This window comes from Camponotus vicinus, unplaced genomic scaffold (genome assembly GCF_025532165.1).
Source record: "Camponotus vicinus isolate PSW18456_S1 unplaced genomic scaffold, iyCamVici1.0 SCAF_10, whole genome shotgun sequence".
Lineage (NCBI taxonomy): Eukaryota > Metazoa > Arthropoda > Insecta > Hymenoptera > Formicidae > Camponotus > Camponotus vicinus.
In genome coordinates, this window is record NW_028141946.1 from 12,077,916 (window position 1) to 12,098,958 (window position 21,043).

At 38.6% G+C, this 21,043-nt stretch overlaps 1 pseudogene; it reads left to right on the top strand.

Annotated features, from left to right (window-relative positions):
- Positions 1 to 4,691: 4,691 nt before the first annotated feature.
- On the top strand, positions 4,692 to 14,280 carry LOC145960286 (uncharacterized; annotated as a pseudogene).
- Positions 14,281 to 21,043: the final 6,763 nt, after the last annotated feature.

The following is a 21,043-nucleotide window of genomic DNA, read 5'->3' on the forward strand; positions in this document are numbered from 1 at the left end:
CAATAACGTGTTCTGATTCGATTATAGGTCTTTGTTACGCTTTTATGTCCACCGTGGGCTGAGGCGTGACTTTCTAGGATTAGAGATTGACGCTTTTCGACTTCAGGTATTTGGATTAAGTTCAGGCATATCGTTATGTTAACCGGTAGTTCTTGCAAGTATCTTTTAATTTGGTTGGATATGTATGACCATGGTAAATCGTCGAAACGTTCGGTCTTGCTAAGACTTATCGAAGAAAGGTCGAGTTCGTTAATTACATCTACGAGAGAACGCAAACAATTTTTTAAAGTTTGCGCTTCAATGAGAGTACGGTTGTTTTGTTTAATGGGAAGAGCGATCAGTGTGTTGGTCTTCACGGTGCATACTCTGGCTCTTTCGTAGGTTAATCCGTCGTTTGGGAAGTAATTCGGCTTCCTGATATAGCTTTGCTCCGCTATCATAAGGTGTTCCGTTTAGATAGACGAATATTACATGGTTGTCTTTTTGTTTCAGCAGATTGTCTCTGACTTCCCGTATTTGAGCACGACTTCATAGTGGAGGTTTAGGGAGTTATTATTGGTAAGGTACGATATCAGAGTCTAATATCTTCGTATAATCAGAGTCTTCTTCGGAGTCTGAGACTTTCTCAATAATAACTCCATTATCATTGTCTTCATGTTCGGCGGAATAATTTTCTAATTCTTGGTGTTCTGTGGCAGTTGAGGTTCCTGCACGTCCTTGGTTATTTCTTGTATTTTCCTGACTCGATTTTTTATTTTTGCTTTCAGAGTTTTTCCGAGGACCTTGAGGCCTGTACGAGAATATGGATTCATCAGACGAGTATCCTTCTTTGTCGATGACGAACAACGGAATAGCTACGTTGACGGGTGGATTTCTGGATAAAGCATCGGCATTATGGTTCAAGGTTCCCTTTTTATAATGTATTTCATATTAATACTTTGATATTTTAGTTCTCCTTTTCCATAGTCTTGATGAAGGGTCTTTGATAGAATGCAACCATACTAATGGCTTATGGTCAGTTACAATAATGAACGTTCTTCCGTATAAATATGGCTTGAAGTGATTTACACAATAGACGATAGCTAAGCATTCTTTTTTTATTGTAGAATAATTTTGTTCTGCTGAGTTTAGAATACGAGATGTGTAGGCTACAGGCAGATCTTTTCCTACTATTCCTTGACTAAGCACTCCTCCGACTGCATATCCAGACGCGTCGATGGTCAATATAAAAGGTTTAGCGAAATCGGGGTATTGTAAAATAGGCTCGGAGCATAGTGAATTTCTCAGAATGTTAAAGGCTTCTGTTTGTTTTTCTTGCCAGTCGAATTTTTTATCCTTTTTTAAAAGATCAGTCAATGGTTTTGCGACCTTGGAGAAGTTTGGATTAAATCTTCGGTAATATCCGGCTAATCCTAGGAATTGCTTGATATTCTTTGGATTCTTGGGTTTAGGAAGATTCCATTATAGCCTTTACCTTAGCGGGGTCAGGCTTGACTCCGTCGGATCCGATTATATGTCCTAGGTACATAACTTCGCGTCGCAAAAATTCACATTTATCGGGTTGCAGTTTTAAATTTGCGGCTCTCAGTCTTTGCATTAATTTTTCAAATTTGATTTCATGTTTTTTCAAAGATCAAACATATATGACAATATCATCCATGTAAACAAATAATTCGTTTCCATGTAGTCCGGAAAGAACATTATCCATTAATCTTTGAAATGTTGCAGGAGCATTTTTTAATCCGAATGGCATTCTTTTGAACTGATAATGTCTGTAAGGCGTAGAGAAAGCAGTTTTATGAGCGTCCTTTGATGCCATAGGTATTTGGTGGAAACCGGAAGCTAAGTCCAGTATGGAGAAATATTTAGCAGATCCGAGCTGATCTAATATATCAGTTATATTCGGAAGAGGGTAAGCATCTCCTATCGTTTTTTCATTGAGGTTTCGATAATCAATAACCATTCGCTATCTTTTATTCCCTAGGGAATCTGACTTTTTCGGAACTATCCATAATGGAGTTATAAGGGGAAGTAGAAGGTTCGATTATATCTGAAGACAGTAATTCGTTTACTTGTCTATTAATTTCTTCCTTATGCACAGGAGGAAATCTATACTGTTTCGTGTGGACAGGTACTTCGTTAACAGTAGGAATAAAATGTTGAGCGGCATTCGTCGCTTGAAGATGTTCACCGGGCAGGTGAAATCTATCAGAGTGCTTGAAGACTAGTAATCGAACATTTTCTGACTCCTCGGAGTTCAGATGTTCTGAACAAAGAAGCTGTATAACATCAGCAGTTCTCTCTGTTAGTTCTGGCGATGCCTGATTGTAGTAAATGGGATTATCTATGGTTTTAATGAGTTCCCCTCGGGGTTCGTCTAATCCCGTGAGATTATTTGAATTAATAATTCGAATTAATCCTCTGGGAAACCCTCGGGTTCCGGTGGGATCATTACTTGTCTCACAAGTATCGTATTCTTGTAATTCAACAGTCGGAATGTTAAAGATTAATTCTTCCTCGTAAGTATTAAATACGGGCATATAAGCTTTTCCGTTATTGTTAACAACGATGGCCTCTCCGAAGTATATGCCTTCGGCAGGAGTGTGGCAACGTACGTATCCGATTTGCCTTTCTGGGTTAGCGATATAAAAAGAACAGGGAGTTACGGTCCTTCCTTTGAGACGTATTGTGTTGGACTTCAAAAAGGGAATCTTCGTATCCTCGTACTGTATAAAATTGTCCTTGTAGTTTACTATGACAGCCCGTTCCTTCAGGAACTTATGGCCTAAAATTCCATCTTGTGAGAATCCTATTGAGTCAGATATGACGTAGAATTCGGATAATTTTCCGAGTACAGATATGGAAACAGCTCCCAATGTAACGATAGTCTCGGAGGCTATTCCTTGTAAACATAAGGGATTGCTTTTATCAAGTTCGACGTGTGGCCTTAGATATTTTTGTTTGATAAGATTTAGGCCGGATCCTGAATCTTGTTTCGTCCCCAGTTCCTCAGGACTGGTCTGGAAGTCTTACTTTTTCAGTTGGACGCAATTAATCTCTCAATTTGTTTTAGGGCAACCTGCTGGGCCGGCTATACCCTGGGACTCCGAGAGATTGAAGGTCTGTTGTGCTTCGTAGAGAGGATTCAGAGAGGAATGAGAATAAATATATATTTTTATACAAGATTTCTTTATTTATTTCTTTCTTTATTTTCTCCTTTCCTTTACAAGTTGTATGAATGTTGTTGGTATTTATTTATTGTTTAAAGTGAGGTTATTCCAAGATCCTTCGAGTGAGGGGATCGTTAAAGTCCAAAGAAACGGTTGAAATTGCGGCTAAAGTATAGTCGGAGAAGAATAATTCGTGTTAGTAATATGTTAATAAAAGATTATCGACCCAGAGTCTTCATCGACCAGGGGTAATAATCGACTCGCGAAAATTATCGACCGACGGTATTATAGGTTTCTGTATTACCGACCGATGGTATTGTAGATTTCTGTATTTACCGACCGATGGTATTGTCGGTTTCTGTATTACCGACCGATGGTAAGTTATTGACTGTAAGTAATTATCGACTGCTAGTATGTATCGACTTGTGGTAATGAAGAAGCTATCATTCATATGATTTTAGGTTAGTTTTGTTGTTTTGATTTCGATTTTGATTTTAATTCTTGATTTGATTTGCTGAAGATCGAAAATTAAAGAGGAATAAGGAGATTGGATACCTTGGTGAAGTATCCACCTGTCAAACGTCTGGCTTAGTATTGATCATCTAATAATTGATGGTTATGAGTAAAATGTATTAAAATTCAAGACAATAATGAAAATTATTAAATCTAAGCCAGTGTATTTAAGGGCTTAGGTACAGTCATGAGGTCGAAAAAAATCATTTTTTTGAAATTTTTTTATATGAAAGTACAACATCTCAGAAACATTATGTGAAAGTTTCAAAACGATCGGAGTAAAACTCGCAAAGAGACTGGTTTCTATATCTTCGCCCCTCCGACTCGTCGAGAGCGCTCGGTGCAGGTATACGGCGGCAGCTGTTTGTTTATCTTTATTCTCTCTCTCTCCTAATCCCTTTTGAGCAAACCTATGTATAGTATGAAAAGGCCTTTATTTGTGTTAGTATTTCTAAAGATTTACTTATTTTTCCAGGAACGTTTCGACAAACTTATACCTTTTGGAAAGAGAAAGTAACAGTGTAGTCTGAAACGCCGAACGGTGCGGTTGTACGCTTGTGATTAGAATTATTAATTTTAACAAAATGAGTGGCAAACAAAAAGTAACAAGACAAGATCGGAAAGATAATTACGCTGATAAATCAAGACCAAGGAAAAGAAAACAATATTTTAATCCAAGTACGGCCGAGACCGATGAGACTTCTTTTAGCGCGTCGGCGAAAAAAATCCAAAAGTGCGATGAAATGATAATGCCGGACAATTATGAAATCGGATATCGTATTATAAATTTTATAACTGTTTTTACGACTCTATCTACTTTAGTTAAGTGTTCTAAAGAAGGCTGCAATAGAAATATTACATTTCAAGAATGTCAATCGCGTGGCCTTGGTTTTAAAATTGCAGTGCTGTGTGATAATTGTCACACAGCACTGCAATTTGCCACAATATATCAATTCAAGCCCGTTTATCGGCCACTCGTATGAGATAAACCGTCGATTTATTTATGTTATGCGATTACTAAACCAGGGATTTGCAGGATGTAAAAAGTTTTGTGGTCTGATGGACATGGGAAATTTTTTTGAAGGTCACTCTACATACGATGTGTTTATTCAAAATATTCGTTCTTGTGTGAATATTGTAACAGAAAAATATTTATCATTTGCTGTTCGAGAAGAAAAAGAAATGACTTCGAAAGAAACTAATGTGCAAAACGCGTCGGATTTAAATGTTTCTGGAGATGGTACGTGGAAAAAACGAGGTTTCAGTTCGTTATATGGTGTTACGTCGCTAATTGGATACTATACAGGAAAAGTCCTAGATTTATTTGTGAAAAGTGGCTATTGCAAAAAATGTGTTTTGGGAAAAAAATTTAAATTCTGCAAAGTTTGAAGAGTGGTTTCAAAAGCATTTGAGTCAAAATGAATGTACTGCTAATCATAAAGGATCTTCCGGTAAAATGGAGGTGGATTCGATGATTGCAATGTTCGAGCGCTCTATAGAAAAATATAGAGCAAGGTATATAAACTTTATCGGAGATGGTGACTCGAAGACCTACGGTGGTATAATCAAAGCTGCTCCTTATGGTCAACATGTAGTAATCAATAAAAAAGAATGTGTTGGCTATGTGCAAAAGATGGGCACCCGTTTACGAGATTTGGTAAAAAAAACTGTAGAAGAAAAAGAAGTCAAAGGAAAAAAAATCCAGAAAAAAACTCTTTCTGGAAAAAATAAACTAACAGGTAAAATGATTGATAAACTGACAGTATATTATGGGTTGGCAATAAGAAGAAACTCTGATTCAGTCGACAAAATGAGGGATGCAATATGGGCCACCTATTATCACTACAGCTCCACCGACGAAAATCCTCAGCACAAGAAATGCCCGATCGGCGCGGAGTCCTGGTGTGCTTGGCAGCGAGCTTCTGCAGCCGGTACTTTGACATCTTTCAAACACGACTATCAAGCTCTACCAAACTATGTTTTACAAACCATGAAACCTGTGTACGAAGATTTGAGTAAAGATGTTTTATTAGAGCGATGTGTTGGTGGATTCACTCAGAACAGCAATGAAAGCTTCAATTAAATTATTTGGAAAATCACTCCAAAACATCTTCCAGCTGGCTTATCGGTGGTCGAAATGGCTGCAAATATTTCTGCATGCCAATTGTCGTAACCCGACGAAATAATAATTTAATTAAACTAAAAGAAAGAGATTAGGAAATAAGATATTAAAATATTAAGAAATAAAAATAAAACGTGACGAAAAGAAAAGCAAGTCACGGCCAAAGCTGAATAAGCATAACAAAACGGAGCACGAACCGCGCTCCGGCCCAGGGACACCTCATCCTTCCTGTACCCAACGATATATAAACCGATCACCACGACGGGGTGGCAGAAAGAAATCTGAAGTCATCAACAATATAAGCCGCCGCATTGACTAAAGTAGGCTCGCTACGCTTAACCCTAGCGTATAAGACAAACACAAGAGTAGTGTAAGGCCAGTGTAAGAAGAACGACCGAAATATATTCCTTTACTATCAAGTACGGAGTGTCTACATTTGTTGCCTGGGTCCTAATCCTTTGGGCGAATAACCCTGAAGTCCCGTCCCCCACGGCGCGGGCACAACATAAATTGGTGGCAGCGGTGGGATTCGCCTGCATCAAGTGAGACAAAGGAAATAAAAAACGTCGTGACTGCACACACCCGCTACTACAACGAAAAGCAGAGAAGTCAACTAGGAACTTCCCGGACACCCGATTTAACGAGGTAACGATCGGACTGCAACCCAAGGAGGAGACGACCTACCTCAACCGCGGAGGACAACGCGAGAACTGCGACCAAAGGAGAATGCTGCTCATCGCACTAATGTAAGTCGAACGAAGCAATTATTATAACGCGTGGATGTCGGAAGGACAAAACAAACGATCAAACAATAGAACGAACGCATCGTGGCTACATAGCGATTCTGCGGAAAGAGCGATAACACGTAGTCTATTAAGCTCGCAAAGAATAGCAGAGACCGCGCTTCAAGATATCAGTAGTAATGTGCGTAAAAATTTAGAAGCATACTACTCAAGCGACAGCTCGTCCGAAAACGAATACGGAGCGAACGTAATAATTGAACGCGAATATTCATTTGGCGAAATAGATCCGAGTTTAATCGCGAACACCGACGACGCGGAGTCAGCGGTTAGCTCGCCCAGTAGAATAACACATAGGCGCGAATTTTCATTAACATCATACGATTCGAGTATTTTCAATCCCGAAATAATATATCGCGAACGTGGAGACATGACACACGCACCACAGGGTACATCGCGAGACATCACTTCCGTAGAAGTAAATAGAGAAATCAATCGGTTATGAGAAGAATTGGATAACAATATCACGAATGCTCGATCGCAACAAGAAATAAATAATCCACCCGACGAATTCAGAGATATGATGCAAGCAATGATGCAGGAGATTAGAAACCTGCACGTCGAAATAAATGATGTCAGAGAGAGGCAAGGAAGACAGAGTACTGGACGCCTCACGCCATTAGAAGTTAGACGCGAACCAACATACGACCTTTCGTTCGACGATGTACGACATCATCGGGGACGCGGACATCTATCGTTGAAAGAAGCACGCGGTTTAATACCAGAATTCGACGGATCAGCAAACAAACTACAGGAATTCGTGAGTGCAACAACGTACGCGGTTGAAAATATTAACCTGTTAGATGAAGTCACATTATTAGGCGCAGTATTATGCACGAAACTAAAAGGCAGAGCGATGCTAGATTTTCAAACGCGAAAGATTCAAAATTTTGCACAATTGAAACAAGAATTAGAAGCCTGTTACGCTAGTAAAAGGAATACGACACATCTACAAATAGATTTCAATACGTTAAAACAGAAAACCGGCGAAAACGCGAGAACATACGGACTTCGAACAGACAAGTTAGCGATGGAACTATACGAATCAATGCTAGACGGACAACAGTATACGACCGATCAAAAACGCGTAATACTCAATATTATCCAACAACAAGCCTTAGAGAATTTCCAAATCGGATTAAACGATGATATAAAAACAGTAGTGCGATCCCGAGGTTATACGACACAGCAAGAAGCAATATCGGCTGCGAGCGCAGAAGAGAAGATCAAGGGACCGGCGATAGTCAGCACACGACCAAAGAGCGCTGCGACGCCGACATATTACCGTGACACTAGAAATGTCATACAATGCCAAAAATGCGGAAAATTAGGGCATCATGGGCGAGAATGCCGTACGAGCCGTTACGCTACACGGTTTTCATTACCGAAACCAGAGCGACACTCGCGCGTAAATACCGTTGACAAATACTGCAACCATTGCAAGAAAACTGGTCACAATCGCGAAGAATGTTGGCTGCTACACGGACGACCTAACAGAGATCGACCTAACCGCCAAAAGCCGAATCAAACGGCGCGAGACAACAAAAATCGATATAATCACGACAGAAAGAAAAGGAAGACCTACTACGCTCAAGAGAGTGACGAAGAAAACAAGAAAGAGGAAAAACAGAGGCCCGCCAGCGAGTATCACGTATCGCACATAAGACGAACACCTCACACACACACAGGCCTGGATTTAGTTGCATTACCCATGCAGGAGGCAAAAGGAGGAAAAATAAACCTATTATGCGATACAGGAGCGGCCATTTCACTTATTAAAGTAGGAAAGTTAAAAGGAGAGACAATGATAACCGAGGATAAAATAGTCCTCACAGGTGTGACCGGACACAAGATCCACCCAATTGGGCGGATAAACGCCACCATAAACCTACGAGATGGGAAAATAAAACACAGACTGTATGTCGTGAAAGACGATTTCCCTTCGGAATATGAAGGAATATTGGGAATAGACTTCCTTAAGGAACAAAAGGCGATATGTAATTACGCCACAAAACAGCTAAGAATCGGACGGAATATACTAAGACTATATCCTTATCGGAAGATCACGTTACAACCACGGAGCGAGACGATAATGCAAGTAGCAACTACAATCAACATGATGGGGATAACCAGAGCAGAAGAAATAATACCAGGAGTATTTATAGGGAACTGCCTAGTAGAGCCCGAAAATTTTTTATGCCCCGCGAGCGTAATAAACACGAATGAAAACGAGGTCGAAATACTAATGCCTCAAATATCACTAGAGGAAATTAAAACCGAAGAAACAGCAGAAGTAAATAAAACTTGCACAAAAGCGGAGGGGAAAATCCCCCGGCGCGCTGAGAAAATATTGCAGGATCTCCGCACTGGACATCTAAACAAAGAAGAGGAAAGGTCAGTAAAGGAAATCTGCGAAGAATATAGCGACGTATTCCACACAGAGGGAGAGTCGCTCACATGCACAAATACAGTGACACATCGAATTGCAACGCAAGCGGATAGCGCAGCGGTCAACATACGACCGTACCGGCTACCAGAGAAACAAAAAACCGAAGTGAATAAACAAGTGCAAGAGATGCTAAGAAATGGAATAATTCGAAAAAGCGTAAGCCAATGGAACGCACCCTTATTGGTTGTCCCGAAAAAACCAGATGCGTCTGGAAAACAAAAATTGAGAGTGGTAGTAGACTTTCGAAAATTGAACGACCTAACGGTAGGCGATTCATTCCCTCTACCGAATATCACCGACATACTAGACCAACTAGGAAATGCAAAATACTTCACAACCCTCGATTTGGCATCAGGGTACCATCAAATTGAAATGGAAGAGAGCGACAAATGCAAGACAGCGTTTTCCACGCCATACGGGCATTACGAATTTAATAGAATGCCGTTTGGATTAAAAAACGCGCCCGCCACATTCCAACGTTTAATGAACGCGGTGCTAAGCGGACTACAAGGAATAAAATGTCTAGTATATTTAGATGATATCGTAATTTTTGGAGTCAGCCTAAACATAACAAAAGATTGAGAGAAGTATTGAGAAGATTGCGGGAAAATCGACTAAAATTGCAACCTGACAAATGCGAATTTCTGAGGAAAGAAGTTACGTACCTTGGACATAAAATAACGGAAAACGGAATATCACCGGATCCAGCTAAATTAGAAGCTGTAAAACATTTTCCTATACCAAAGAAGGTTAAGGACATACAAGCATTTATAGGACTAGCCGGATATTATCGAAAATTTATCGAAGGATTTTCCAAGATAGCGAAACCGCTCACGAAACTAACGAAGAAAGGAAAAAATTTCGAGTGGACGCAAGAACAACAAAACGCTTTCGAGACATTAAAAGAAAAGCTGACGACAGCGCCGGTATTAAAGTATCCAGAGTTTACGGAAGAATTTATAGTAACAACGGATGCCTCCGACTACGCAATCGGAGCCATATTATCACAAGGCCAGATAGGGCAAGACCGGCCAATAGCATATGCAAGCCGTGTACTGTCAAAGGCCGAATTAAACTATAACACGACCGAGAAAGAATTACTCGCTATAGTATGGGCCGTTAAGCATTTCCGACCGTATTTATATGGAACAAAGTTCACCATTGTCACGGATCACAAATCGCTTGTATGGCTATTCAATGTCACCGACCCCGGATCCCGATTAATCAGATGGAGGCTTAAACTAGAAGAATACGATTATGTAATAATACACAAGCCCGGGACAGCAAACAGAAATGCTGACGCGTTAAGTCGGCATGTGGCGGACATCAACGCGGTCGAAGAGAAAGAGACAGACGACGTTACGACAAAGAAAGAATATACAGAGGACGAAAAGCAAAGAATACTATATGAATATCACGACGCACCCTTAGGAGGACATCAGGGAATTGAACGCACGATAAACCGGATTCGAAGGACCCACGATTGGAAAAGGCTGACGAAGGACGTCGAAAACTATATAACGAAATGCGAACTCTGTCAGAAAAATAAACTGTCAAGAAAAAACAAAGCGCCATTAATATTAACAGATACCGCCGACAAACCATTTGAGAAATGCGCATTAGATATAGTAGGACCATTAACAATTACAAATAAGGGAAACAAATATATATTAACCTTCCAAGACAATCTGACGAAATTTAGCAAGGCGATACCGATAGCGAACCAAGAAGCCGCGACAATCGCGAGGGAATTCACAACTAAAATCATATTCGAGCACGGTATACCAGAAAAAATTCTAACCGACCAAGGAACAAATTTCCTAAGCGAGATATTCAAGAATACTTGCAAACTATTGAAAATCTAGAAAATACAGACGACAGCGTATCATCCGGAAAGCAACGGAGCACTGGAACGATCACACCGGACACTAGCTGAATACCTACGACATTATATAAATGCAGATCAGACCGACTGGGACGAGTGGATTCCATACGCAATGTTTACATATAATACAACCCCACACACAGCAACAGGATTCACCCCATTCGAACTGATTTACGGGCATACTGCGATTCTACCGACAACGCTATCACAACCTCCAAGACCCACATATACGTACGAAGATTACGCGAACGAACTCAAAGAAAAATTGCGCGCGACGCAACAAGTTGCGAAAGAGCATATACGCAACGAAAAGATGAAGGCTAAAGGAAACTATGACAGGAAGACACGTGAAACGAAATTCGAAGTAGGAGAAAAAGTCCTATTACACGACGAAACAGTTCGCCGAGGACGATCGAAAAAACTAGATTCCCTATGGATAGGGCCTTACGTAATCACCGGGAAAAATTCCGACGTGAACTACACGATCAAAATGGGAAGAAGAACAATACGCGTACACGTGAACCGATTAAAAGCCTTTATCGAACATTAAACACACAAAAAGGAAAAAAGGAGAGAGAGAGAGAGGGGGAGGAAAACGTTAACAAACCTAAGAAAGAATTAGATAAAAGACAGCGAGAGCATAAAACTCTTTAGGAAAACGCAACGACGTAATATGATACCCATATATTGCAGGAGTCTCACTGCCCTGAGCGGAGGCAGGACAGAAGAACCTGACACCTATAAGACCTGGCAAATAAAAAAAATTCCGGCACGAACCAGGCATATATTTTTAAAAAATAGGAAAAATTAATCAAGTCGAGTCCACATGGAAAATGGTGATCAGAGCAGACATCACAGCAATGGACCACCGACAAGAACAAGTAACGGGATATATGGCACAAACAAGAGCATTATGCTACGACAAGCCATTAGAACAAAAAATGAAAGAAACATCCAGCATATTACTACAAGTAACAGAGAAGGAATATAAAAAAGCAGAAACCTTATTGACACGATTAAGGAAAACTTACCAATTAACGAAGAAAACACGAAGAGGGCTAATAAACGGCCTCGGAACAATAGCAAACGCTATTCGGCACAATGGACGCCGACGATGAAAAGATCATCACTGAACAATTACAATTAATAAAGGGAAAACAACAAACGCTGCAGCACGCATTAAAAAATCAAGTAAGAGTTTATTATTTAGATTTATTATATAGATTAAACGCAACTATCGCACATGTGGACGAATCAGAAAAAATTATACAAGAAAACGAAGAAAGATTTCTAAATATAACGGAAAAAATGAGACAAAGTTGGCTACGAACGACAGCAAGTTTTGGAGATAGAGAAGAGATGGACGAACACTTCATCGTATTAAATGCAATCATTAGAGATCTAATAATCGATACTACAGACATTATTGACCATCTAACCAGCACAAAAAGTGGAATAATAAACATAAGATTAATACCGATTGAAACAATTATTGATAACCTTAAGGAAATCGCGACACAAGTACCACAAGGAACGCACTTCCCCTTTCAAATAACACAGGAAAATTGGGGAACAATCGAAAAATTTATAGCGATTAGCGCATACTACGATAACGAAGGCATAATTACGGTAATAAAACTCCCACTAATTATGTACCCCACATATGATATAATAAAGGCAACACCTACCCACCCACAAACAAAACAACACCTTTATATGTATAGAGGTAAACCAACCCATAATAGCGGTAGACATGGACAGCCGAACATATTTTACAACCACGGAAAACGAATTAGAAAAATGTATGCGAAATAACAACGAATATGTATGCGAACAAAACTATCCGATACATCATGTAGATGACCAAGCGTTGTGTGAAATACAGACATATGTATAACTAGAAAAACACACAGACAACTGTAACATAAAATACGTACACACGAACACAACGATATGGACAACGTTAAGTAACGCGAACACATGGATATATTCCACGCGAGCGAAACAGCAGGTAGAGATAACGTGCGAGAACGAGACGACACGGAAAGTCGAGATTGATAGAACGGGACAGTTAACGATTAGAGGGAAATGTAAAATCGTAACACCCGACGTAATAATAAGAACGAAAAAATCTACACTAGTAACGTACATCAAAACACACATACCAGATTATAATTTAACACTAACGCCCAAAAAACAAACAGACAGACTACTAAATAGAATCGAGACAATTAAGTTACGAAAAATAATAAAAAACCCATCAGAATTAATGGAACTCAGCAAAACATTGACCGACATAGACGAACAAATAAACGAAGACAACCTACAGATTCGAGAACATATACTATACCCGGCGATCTTAAGTATCACAGGGACGGTAATAATAGTCAGCCTTGTAGCGATAACTTATGCGATAAAAAAGAACCAAGCGAAAAAGAAAGCACCAGTCAACGCAATATTAAACCCAATAAGCATACCGCGAGTATCAAGAGAACATATCTACGACAGACCCTACCAACCAGACTCACCGACAAACAACACAGCAATATTATACTAAACAAAATAGATATAATTGAAAACAGGTAAAGAAAATTTACCGCCAGTAAATTTTCTTTCCCCAAGTAGGGAAGGATGTCGTAACCCGACGAAATAATAATTTAATTAAACTAAAAGAAAGAGATTAGGAAATAAGATATTAAGATATTAAGAAATAAAAATAAAACGTGACGAAAAGAAAAGCAAGTCACGGCCAAATCTGAATAAGCATAACAAAACGGAGCACGAACCGCGCTCCGGCCCAGGGACACCTCATCCTTCCTGTACCCAACGATATATAAACCGATCATCACGACGGGGTGGCAGAAAGAAATCTGAAGTCATCAACAATATAAGCCGCCGCAATGACTAAAGTAGGCTCGCTACGCTTAACCCTAGCGTATAAGACAAACACAAGAGTAGTGTAAGGCCAGTGTAAGAAGAACGACCGAAATATATTCCTTTACTATCAAGTACGGAGTGTCTACATTTGTTGCCTGGGTCCTAATCCTTTGGGCGAATAACCCTGAAGTTCCGTCCCCCACGGCGCGGGCACAACACAATTCAATGAAGGTACCAGTGCTCATTTAGCTATTTTACATTCCATGGGAATCAAGGTCGGTCATTCTGCACACGAATATGCCCGGAAAGAGGACGATGCTCGAGTACGAGAGGCCGAGCGCCAGGCGTTGCAGAGCACCAAGAAGGGAAGAACTTCTCTTAGGCAACAGAAAAAAAAATCTTTGGACGCTCAAACTGCTGCTGAGGATACCCAGTATAGCCCTGGGATCGATAATTCTATGTAAGTTAAAAAAAAAATAATTATCATACTTTTATCAACACCGAAAACTTTCAACGCGTTTATCTCAAAACTGCATTTTTGAAGCCCGTGCGTAAAGTAACTCAAAAACTACTGCACCGATCTTGATAAAATTTTACACACATCTTTAGTATGAATAAAACTCGCACTTGAACGATGGTTTTTTTATATTATTTATTTTTAACCTATTTTACAAGCAATAGTAGGCCGATTTTTTTGGGTGAAAATCGTCATTTTTGGTTCAAAGCAGTCCCAAAAATTGAAATTTCAATAATTTTTGAAATAAATTCGTTCAAGTGAGAGATATATTAATCTACTAACAGAATCTCTTTGTTTTTTTTATTTTAGATAATCCTGTGACGAGTTATCTTACGCACCGCAAGTCATCTTTTTTTTGAAGCGTCTACGAAAATCTACTACCAGTGGATTAATTATCCATATTTTTTTAAGAAAAAATTCTTAAATATTCTGTAAATATTGCTCTTTTATGTAGGAAAACTTTTAAATAAATACATCCATTCAGAACTTAAAAAAAAATTATCAAAAAACTGCTTTTTTTCGACCTTGTGACTGTATCTAAGCTCTTAATTTACGCGAATCTCTGGGATGTGTCACGTGTCTTGAATTCAAGGCTAGATTCAACATGACGTTATTCACGTCAACCAGCTCCAAAATCAAAAGGAAACTTCCCTCAGGATAATTTCCATTTAACCGGGCCGAAGAGCAGTTTCGCCCTGCTTTCTGCTGTATTTTGCCTAGCAATCAAACATCGGTGACAGGAGGCTTCTATTCCTTTTTGTCAAAGTGCAATTTCCCTCATCAGGATAAATCCCTCAGGATAATTACCTTTGCCTGTTTTTTTAAGCGTCTCCAGCTCCGAGTCAAAAGGAAACCTCTATCATCAGGATAAATCCCTCAAGATAATTGCCTTTTCACTGTGCCGGAAGCAGTTTCGTCCTGCCGAATCTGCTCACTGTACATCGAGTTATCATATCAAGGAGACAAGTCCCATAGAAAAGTCTTTCAAGTTCGAGATAAGATTTAAATTTATTGAATGTATGGATGCTGGGATATGGATCGTTGAAGGTATAGATTCCCGAATAATTAAAACTATCATGCAATTATTCAGATTAGTATAAGTAGTAGATTTGAGTGAAATTGAATAAAGAAGTTAGATAAATGACATTCGGCTGTGTACTTGCCAAAATCTGCTGTACGTTGATGAGTGGAAACTACTTCCTTCCACTGGATGCCGTCTACCTCGGTGATGGCTCAGGAAGAGGGTTGCAGTCCAAGAAGTCAGGAGTACAGCTGTCAAAATGCGTAGAGAACGACTGGTCTCCGTGGAAGACTATCAGCCTCGGCGATGTCTCTGGAGAAGATTCAGGGAGCCGGTGATGAATGACTGGCAGAAGATTATCCCTCAGTATATTTTTAAACACTTTATTAAATGAAGACTGGTATACAATATTTGACAAGCTCTCTGGATTATGTGTCTGGCTCCGTAGATGTAAGGTACTGTCTTCTCGAGAGCGTAGGGTCAAATACGAGGAGGACCGCTCTGCATGGGTTTATATAGTCGTCGGTCCCTACTTTGCGTCTGGGGCTTAATGGTGGAGGATGCGCTTCGATGTGGAGGGAGTTGAATTGTGATTGGTTCCCTCCTTTGCTCTGGATCCGCGCGCCTTGGAAGACGTGCTTCGATGTCGATTAGTGATTGGCTCCCTCTGACGTGCTGGATGCATGCGCCTCGGAAGATGACGTCGAATTGTGATTGGCCCCTTCTGACGTGCTGGATGCGCGCGCCTCGGAAGATGCGCGCGCCTCAGGCGTGGGCGACGCGGTCGCTATTGGTTCCCTTCTCCGGGCTGGATGCGCGCGCCGCTGGGCATAGACTGGGCTGGATGCGCGCGTCGCTGGGCGTAGTGGGGCTTGTAGATGGTGGGACTCTTCCGAGTTGGAGTGGGGGTGGCGGTGCGGTCAGTATAGAATCGGCTATACTGGTTACATCGTATTTTGACATATAAGTTTTATAATAATTATTTAAGCTATCAGAATTTCTTTGCAGTTCATATGCATATATTTTCTGAGGTAGAATTTTAAGCTCTAACTGTAGAAATGTCGATGGAGTTTCTAGCATGCTCCGTTCAAAAGTTCATTTTTATTTCCTTATGTATTAATAAATTCTGATACCATAATTATTATAATTACAATTATTTTAACATATGCATATATATAGTTACGCGATGGGATATAGATATGTATATATGAACAAATCATATTTTAGCGTGCAATAATTTACTTTGTATCGCGGTGGGATACATTTAAAAGAGTAATATAATTTTAATTTCGTTTCATATGAATGTAATTTTAATTCACCGTGAGATAAAGTAATGTTAATTAATTGTCTTTAATATTGATAGTAAATTGTTAGTTGTGCAGCTAATTCACGCGGTGGAATATAATTTTAGTAATAAAGATTATTCATTAAGTAAGTATGCAACAATTTTTATTCTTTGGATTTAATTTTAATGTTTATAACCATTGAGTTCTTGAATTTAATAAGAATTATTGTATGTGCTTAATTCTAATATATATATGTATTAACGGTATGTATTAATATGTATTAAATATAAATTCATTTAAGAATATAAAATGTCTCTTAATAATATTCATATGAAATAATATTCGAGCGGAATATTTCTTGGCCTTGAGCTTGGAATGCGACGAGCTCGGGCGTTTCTGAGAATTGCAATTGCTCGGGCGCTTCTGGGAAGCGAAAATAGCACGTTGCATTTAGCCTTGAGCGCTTATAAGAAGACATAAAATATGTTATAACGCTTAAAAACTTTGCCTATAGAATTAGTAAAATTGAAGTTTATATGATTATATACAGGGCGATCCCGAAAAACGATCCGTCTATAAAATGACGTATTCCTGACACCATTCTAAGATAATTTTTCCTTTACCAAAATTTGATTTGAAGCGTAGTTTTTGAATTATTAAAGGAAGTAGTTAACGTATGACGGGTCGAATACAAGAGGCAGGCAAGGGTGGCGCGATTCACCGTCAGACGCGGGTGCTTACGCGGGGCGCCTGCTGCGATCAGCTGGTCGCTATACACATACAGACACACATGCGAACACATACATTATCTCTCTGTCTGTCTGTCTCTCTCTCTCTCTCATTCGCTCACTCACCTGTAATTTTTTTTTTTTTTTTTACGAGAGAGGGGAAAATGCATTTTATGCATACCCACCGGTCGATCCAGTGAGTTATGTGGGATTCGAGTACCAAGTCGAATTACCAACTCGGTACTCCCTACCCACTAAAAACCCCTCTCTTTTCATGAATTTCCTTTGACACACTGTCCGTCTGACTTCCCGAGATCTGTTTTCACATAACGTCAAAAAATAGTTATCATTACCTTGTTCGATGACTTTTGATGTATTGCTGTAATTGCTTGAAGGAGAAATGAATTTTCCGATAGATCGTACGTTCTCAAACTTAACGTAGATATCACGTTGCAAAAGACAAGAAATCCACACTAAATTATTAACTGAAAGTTTTTCTTCTTTCATGAACTGTATTCTTTTATAAACTTTAACGTAATCACATTTATTTACTCACTCGATGAGACGAGAAATTTACTAATGACTCTATCACTAATCACTATTAATCACTGTCGAATAATAACTGTTAGCGATTAAAAATCACTCGATGAAAGAAACACGCGCGAACACGTTACTACACGACGCGACCACGCGACAATGCGACGATAATTATTCGGCGACTGCAAGCAGTTTTTTGTCATGGTAGGTTGCGGTAGGTTAATGTACTACTGGCGCTATCGAACGCGATCATGTGTTCGATTGAAGAATGCGGTAAACATAATAAACATTTAACATATTAATATTATTATTATCATGAATGTGTGTGATATCCATACATCGTATGATATCTGTTTAAAAATTAATTAGATTAAATAAGTGTTTTTAAAATATTTATTACTTTTACTATTATCATATAAAATATTAATATTAAATATTTATTTAACTATTTTATCTATTTATTTATTTATTTATCTATTTCACCTATTTATTTTTAACTATTTATTATCAATGACCGATTTTCGATCATTGATAATAAATAGTTAAAAATAAATAGATGAAATAGATACATAAATAAATAAATAAAATAGTTAAATAAATATTTAATATTAATATTTTATATGATAATAGTAAAAGTAATAAATATTTTAAAAACACTTATTTAATCTAATTAATTTTTAAATAGATATCATACGATGTATGGATATCACACACATTCATGATAGTAATAATATTAATATGTTAAATGTTTATTATGTTTACCGCATTCTTCAATCGAACACATGATCGCGTTCGATAGCGCCAGTAGTACCTTAACCTACCGCAACCTACCATGGCAAAAAACTGCTTGCAGTCGCCGAGTAATTATCGTCGCATTGTCGCGTCGTCGCGTCGTGTAGTAACGTGTCCGCGCGTGTTTCTTTCATCGAGTGATTTTTAATCGCCAACAGTTATTATTCGACAGTGATTAGTGATTAGTGATAGAGTCATTAGTAAATTTTTCGTCTCATCGAGTGAGTAAATAAATGTGATTACGTTAAAGTTTATAAAAGAATACAGTTCATGAAAGAAGAAAAACTTTCAGTTAATAATTTAGTGTGGATTTCTTGTCTTTTGCAACGTGATATCTACGTTAAATTTGAGAACGTACGATCTATCGGAAAATTCATTTCTCCTTCAAGCAATTACAGCAATACATCAAAAGTCATCGAACAAGGTAATGATAACTATTTTTTGACGTTATGTGAAAACAGATCTCGGGAAGTCAGAGGGACAGTGTGTCAAAGGAAATTCGTGAAAAGAGAGGGGTTTTTAGTGGGTAGGGAGTACCGAGTTGGTAATTCGACTTGGTATTCGAGTCCCACATATCTCACTGGATCGACCGGTGGGTATGCATAAAATGCATTTTCCCCTCTCGTAAAAAAAAAAATAGAAAATTACAGGTGAGTGAGCGAATGAGAGAGAGAGAGACAGACAGACAGACAGACAGACAGAGAGAGAATGTATGTATTCGCATGTGTGTCTGTATGTGTATAGCGACCAGCTGATCGCAGCAGGCGCCCCGCGTAAGCACCCGCGTCTGACGGTGAATCGCGCCATCCTTGCCTGCCTCTTGTATTCGACCCGTCATACGTTAACTACTTCCTTTAATAATTCAAAACCTACGCTTCAAATCAAATTTTGGTAAAGGAAAAATTGTCTTAGAATGGTGTCAGGAATACGTCATTTTATAGACGGATCGTTTTTCGGGATCGCCCTGTATATATATATATATGTCGATACATACATATATATATATATATATTGTATATATATGTATGTATCGACTTAGTTTTTTATGCTCTTTAAGTAAAAATTATTACGAGATTTGTATCTGTATTACTATGTCTCAAAATAATGATATATATATAGTATAATTATTAAAATTAATATGGTTAAATATGCTTTACTGACATATTCGGCGTTGAGACATATATATATACACATATATGTATATATAACCTAACAAAGTCCTTTGAATTTCAGCATTTGAGTTTTATAGTATCAGGGTAACATCCCAATAAAGGAGGTATACTCTTGTCGGTATGTCGGTAAGCGGATAAATTACCTTATGTCAATATCATTGCCTTATGTCGGTAATGTAGGTAACATCATTATCTAATGTTGGTAAGATAGGTAACATCGTTATCCTACGTTTGTAATTTTATATGTTGGTAAGGTAGGTAATGACATTATCTTCTGTCGGTAACTATTTTATCATATGTCGGTAACTTTAATGTTATCTTCTGTCGGTAAGGTAAGAAACTAAATTATCATATGTCGGTAACTTTTATGTAGGTAACATTGGTAACATTTTTGTTTTATATCGGTACGTCGGTAATGTTACTAATTTTGTGAGGGTAAATACTACCTTAAAATTATTTCTATTATTCTTAAGTGAGGTTATGTTATATATAGCAAGCTTCTTAATAAAGAAAGATTATTTTCAGAAATATTGACAATAATATACTGCGCGGTGGAACACTATTGATGTATTATGAATATTGGCGATAATACATTGCGCGGTGGAATGATATAATAAGAAATATTGGCAATAATATATCGCGCGGTGAGATTATAATTAACAATAGAAATTATATTGACAATAATATGTAACGCGGTGGGATTGAGATTGATATGTTCACCGATGGGATTACAGATTAAAGATTATAGAGGCAAGTTTTGCGTATTTGAATAAGTAATAAAAATTTTGTTGCAGGACGTAACAATATCATAAATTTGCATTTCGTCGTTAAATCAGGAGAAGAGAAAGTTACTGTAGGTAACTCCATGGATTGTTGATTATTATTTAGTTGGCAGATCCGAAGGCTTGCGCGGGTGCCTCCTGAGGAGTTGTCAAGTTGGCTTGCTTCTGGATATGGAAAGTCGGACGTCCTGTTTGTAGGTCATTCCGGCGGACGTCGGCTCTTATCGGAACGCTTTGTGCGTTTCCCGAATTCCTAGGTTGCTGGGTCCCTTCTTGAGCTCTTCTATAGGCTAATTTCCGACACTCCTGTATGAGGTGTCCAGGGGTTTTGCAGTATCTACAGATTTTTGTCTGATAATTCAGCTGAGGCTGTCCGGAAGATATTGGTTTAG